Source organism: Podarcis bocagei, assembly GCF_964188305.1.
Source record: "Podarcis bocagei genome assembly, chromosome: 16".
Lineage (NCBI taxonomy): Eukaryota > Metazoa > Chordata > Lepidosauria > Squamata > Lacertidae > Podarcis > Podarcis bocagei.
The window spans coordinates 23,253,957-23,259,099 of record NC_138142.1 but is presented as its reverse complement, the minus strand read 5'-3'; the positions used below and the strand labels follow the sequence as shown (position 1 = coordinate 23,259,099).

The 5,143-nt window shown below is 44.6% G+C and overlaps 1 long non-coding RNA gene across 1 annotated transcript; it reads right to left on the bottom strand.

Annotated features, from left to right (window-relative positions):
- Positions 1–481: 481 nt before the first annotated feature.
- Positions 482–4,905, bottom strand: LOC308575648. Its single transcript, XR_014002900.1, has 4 exons — positions 4,785–4,905; positions 3,616–4,198; positions 1,305–1,392; positions 482–649 (listed from the first exon to the last, which is right to left on the bottom strand). It is a non-coding gene; the product is annotated as an uncharacterized lncRNA (long non-coding RNA).
- Positions 4,906–5,143: the final 238 nt, after the last annotated feature.

Here is a 5,143-nt window from a genome sequence, read left to right as displayed (position 1 = left end):
GACCTTCTACATGCAAGGCAGATGCTCTACCACTGAGCTGCAGCCCTTCCCCATATAGTATTTTTGAAATACCTGTATAGGAACGTGCTTTTCATTGAATCAGATGCTTGGTCCATCTATCTCAGTACTGTCTACACTGTCTGGCAGCAGCTCTTGAGGGTTTCAAATAGAGGTTTCTCCAAACCCAACAATGCATGTACTCTGTGACTGAGCAACATTTCCCCATGTCATATTATAATTAGTATAATTGCTAAGGAGGTAAAGGACTACTTAGGAACAGCCTCACACATACAGGTTCTCTCCTGAAAACAAGAAGAATAAATATTCACCACTGTCCTAGCTGCAGGACACACAACCAAGTGAACTCCTCACTCTTCAGCTGAGCTGTGCAATACCCCCCCTTTAGATGTAGCCTGTGGTTTGTCAAAGAAGTTGAAAGCATCACGAGCCTTTTCTTGTCTTTCTTTTTTTGAGGTGGACAATAAATCCTAAGGCATCCATCTGCTCTGGTGCATGAAATAATTCTTGGGCATGAGTCCATCGAACCAGCTAGGCCACTGAAGAGATCATCTATGAGATTCCATCAGCTTGACCTGGATTGAAGTCCCTAGGCTCTTAATTACATCCTAAGGCTTTGATGAAGACTGATCTATTGGAGGGAGAGAGAGAGAGAGAGAGAGAGAGAGAGAGAGAGAGAGAGAGAGAGAATGAGAATGAATTTCATCCATGTGGTGGGATGGGAAAATCTTTAGTTTTTAATGATACAGGGAGAGTCAAGGGTACCACATGATCTAGGCATCATTGCTTCCTCTCCAAAGTCACTGTCAGGCAAAAGCTGCCTCTGGGTTCCATCCATAGGACTAACATGGGAATGTAAGAAGCCACCCTACACCAAGCAAGACCATTGGTCCATCCAGTGGCATAGTGTAGGTTGCCAGTGCCCGGGGCCACGCGGTTGGGAGAAAGGGAAACGGACAGAGTACACATGCACATTCAACTGCTTAACGGCATCTGTGTCACCCAGGTGGTTTCAGCCGCAGAGATAATATGAGTTGTTCCGTTGTCTGGAGAGGTCACTTCCTGGTTTGCATGGAGAAGCCGTTTTCAACAGAGCCTAGTGATGGAAGCATGCAGCTGTATTGAGGCACTGCTGGGTGTTGAAAATTTGCACCCTCTAACAATTTTGCACCCAGGACAACTGTTCCTTTGCCCCCTCTCCCATGTCATGCCACTGCATCCATCTAGCTTAGGATTGTCTACAGCTGTTTTCTGGAGTTTGGGGCAGAAGTTCTTTCCATCCCTACCTGGAGATGCCAGGAATTGAACCAGATGCTCAACTACCATTCTTCAGCCGTTCCTTAGAAATAAAATATGTTCCCAGTCTTCATGGTTCTAAAATAAAATAAAGAAACTTCCTTATATTGAAACTGACCATTAGCTCACCTAGCCTAGTATTGTCTACACAGACTGGCAGCACCTTTTAGACAGGGGACATTGCCAGGAATTGAAGCTGGAATGTTCTGCATGTAGAGCAAATTCTCTACCATTGAGCCACTGCCCTTCCACTAAAGAAGAGGGGGTTGGGGTTGGAAGAGAGTTTGTTTATTAAACCACTCTGAAAATTGTATCTGTGTCAGGGTAAAAGGAGTCACCTAACAACTCTCAACCCTTAATGAACTACAGTTCCCATGATTCTTTGTGGGACAACATGGTACAATCCTGCTTTAAATTGTTGTAAACAAAATCTGTCCTTTTTCCCTTATGGGGAATCCAAGAGCCCGCATAGAGTCCTTACGTGGGTTCCCTATTGGTAGGAGAAAATAACAGAGGCCAACCAGAGAATATTGAGAAGCAAAGCAGCTAGTAAGCCTGATCTTTATTAAAGCTGTTGCAACAGGGTACTGCCCTCACACGCAGGAGGATGGAGGAGGACCCAGAACAAAGGTGTGCCTGCCCTTATATAGACATTTTAAACTGCCGTCCCTGGAGCTCAAGACCACCCCTCCATACATCATACATACATCACAGAAGGGGTGTAACCCAAGACCACCCCCCACAAACATCATACCTACATCACAGAAAAGGTGGTCTACAACAGAAATTTGAATGTTGTTGTTTTCCCTGTCTGTTCGGTTATCTGATAATGCCTTATCTGATTGCCTTTCCTGGTAGTCTGCCCATTCCTTTGAAATGGCGATTACCCAATTTCTGTAACAAGGAAGGTTTTTTCACCTCCTCCCTCCTTGCAGAGAAACATTTGGTCAGCTTGGGAGTCAAAATGTTTTCAGGTCAGTCTTCCTCTGCTGATCTATGTACGTGCTTGGTTGGTACATTTATGAACATTTATTATATATATAAGACCTTCAATTTTATTATTACAAAATGCATCGTGCAGATGGGGCCTTTCTCTAACTAGCCAAGGCCCCATCTGCACCATGCATTTAAAGCAGTATCACGCACAAGCCCACAAACGCAAACATTCAAGCCAGCAAGAGACATGGTTATTGTGCAAGGCCAGGGAACAACTCTCAAAGAGGACAGCAGAGCACAGCTGGAGAGAAGTTGTGGTCTGGGAGGATCGTGACCTAAGGACCAGAGGGAGAGGCCTGAGCAAAACTGTCCCAAGAAGAGAGGAAGAGAAGATCATAACACTGGAAGCATGAAGAATTATTCCCAGGCTCAGGGGATGTTGATAACGTACACAGTGACGAAACAGACAACGCTGTACGGTGAAGGTCCGCAGAATTTCCCCCGGCTCCCAGGAGCCTTGTAAAAAATGGATATAAAAAAGCAGCAAATTTGCCTGCAGAATTTAAGTCCATTTCCACAAAACACAGGCAGCCAATGCGTCTGGTTTATGTCAGGCCAGACGCTCCAAATGAACCCACTAGAGGCATTTCAAACAAACGTAACGCACCACCTACTAACAGAATAAATCAATTAGAAGAACAAACTTTCAGAGAACCATGGTGGTGGGGGGGGGAATACCATGGAAAGTTGATCCTTTGTTGTCACACACTCCCCCCCCCATTCAGCTATGAGATTAATACATTTTCAGGGCGGGTTTCATAAAACAATGGGACCCCCTGAAGAAAGATCTTACTTCAGGGCCATTTGTTTTTGTTTAGTGGAGTATGCATTGAGTGATATATATTTTTCTCTCTCCTCCTCCTCTCCCCAAAGGGAGGTTTGCATTTGTGTATTTCAACTGTACATTAAAGGGAGGCATCCTATCAGCCCCAAGAGCAGATGAAAAATATCCCTTTTCACCGGGCTTTTGCTCATTTGTTTCTGGGTCTGACCGCAGAAGAATGAAGGCAGAGAAGTTGGCAGGTAAGATTAAAAACTGTGCATTCAAGGGCTACGGCGCACTGAGTTGTTTGAAAACATGGCCAGTTCTTTGATTCACACATCTTGTGAAATGACTCTCAGCTCTAGCCTTCATATCTTGTCATTACAGAGTAAACAGCCAAGCTTTCCTGAATATATATTGCTGCACACACCTCAATCTCTGAGGTGTGAGAGACTCCAGCGCTTACCCAATGTGGAATCAAGTTTCTGTGGAATGAAGGTGTCTTTAGGATACATATGGGTTTATGTATGTATGTGACATACCCTCTAACACATCAAAGGGAAAAACTGGGATGCTACCATCTGGGACACCATTTTCCCGTTTATTCTCGCCATGCTGAGCCATGATTTCCCCATGATAAAAGTACTTTGGGGGGGGCACAGTGCCCCAAAACTTGCATTTTGGGAGTGCCAAACAACATCGCAGCCCTGAAAAATGTGCTTTTACCATGATCCCGAAATCATGCACGATCACGGCACCCAAGATGGCCACCATGTTCTCATGAGGAGAAATGAGATGTTCAAGTTTTTCTAGGACAGATGACGGGTTTGGTGTGTGTGTGTGTTTGTGTTTGTGTGTGGCAACAGTAGTTTGAACATAGGATGGAGGGGCTCATAGCATTAACACTCCAACAGATCTTGCCTCTCCATTAGATGCCCAGGGACAAAATAAAAATAAAAATTTCATCTCATTTTTTTGTCATTTGAAACCAGTGGTTCGGGTCCTCCCCTCCAGAGCTTTTCTCTCTCTCGTTCCAAAATAAGTGGAGCGCCTGGTTGCTAGACATTTCAGAGCTGATAACTGCAGCCCATCATACTTCTCAGTAATCACTATACAGTGGTGCCTCTCAAGATGAAATTAATTCGTTCCACGAGTTTTTTCGTCTAGCAAATTTTTCGTCTTGCGAAGCACGGTGTCGGAAAAGTTTCAAAAATCACCAAAAAACTCAAAAAAGGCTACCACACCGCGTTCTATGAGTTGCTCCTCGAAGTCAAGTCGCAACTTATTAACGGTGTTAAGAAAAAGGAAAGAAGAAGAAGAGGAGTTTGGATTTGATATCCCGCCTTTCACTCCCTTTAAGGAGTCTCAAAGCGGCTAACATTCTCCTTTCCTTTCCTCCCCCACAACAAACACTCTGTGAGGTGAGTGGGGCTGAGAGACTTCAAAGAAGTGTGACTGGCCCAAGGTCACCCAGCAGCTGCATGTGGAGGAGCGGAGACGCGAACCCGGTTCACCAGATTATGAGTCCACCGCTCTTAACCACTACATCACACTGGCTCTCAAACTTGCAAGACGTTTTCGTCTTGCGAAGCAAGCCCATAGGGAAATTCGTCTTGCGAAGCAGCTTAAAAACCGCAAAACCCTTTCGTCTAGCGAGTTTTCCGTCTTGCGAGGCATTCGTCTTGCGGGGCACCACTGTACAGATACCAACTAATTCAGCAAGATTAGCAAAGAGGGGAAAGTTCTGGACACACTGGACCTGTAGACACCACACAGCCTAAACCTGGAGGCATCATAGTCCCAGCATTGCTGTGCTTCAGGGAATGAAGCCCTTCTGAGCATTCCATCCTCAAAGCTCTAGAGCTATCACCTTGGAAACAGCATCCTTTCATGTTGATCAGAGCAGCTGATTGTGGGTCTTATTGTTAATCATTTCCTCCTGCATCTTTTATAATAATCCAAATCTTTTACATCTCCATTATATCCAAAACCCACCATTAAACAACAAGTGCCATTCCAATCCTACTAATGATTTTAAACTGTTTACAATGATATTTAAGATAAATTATA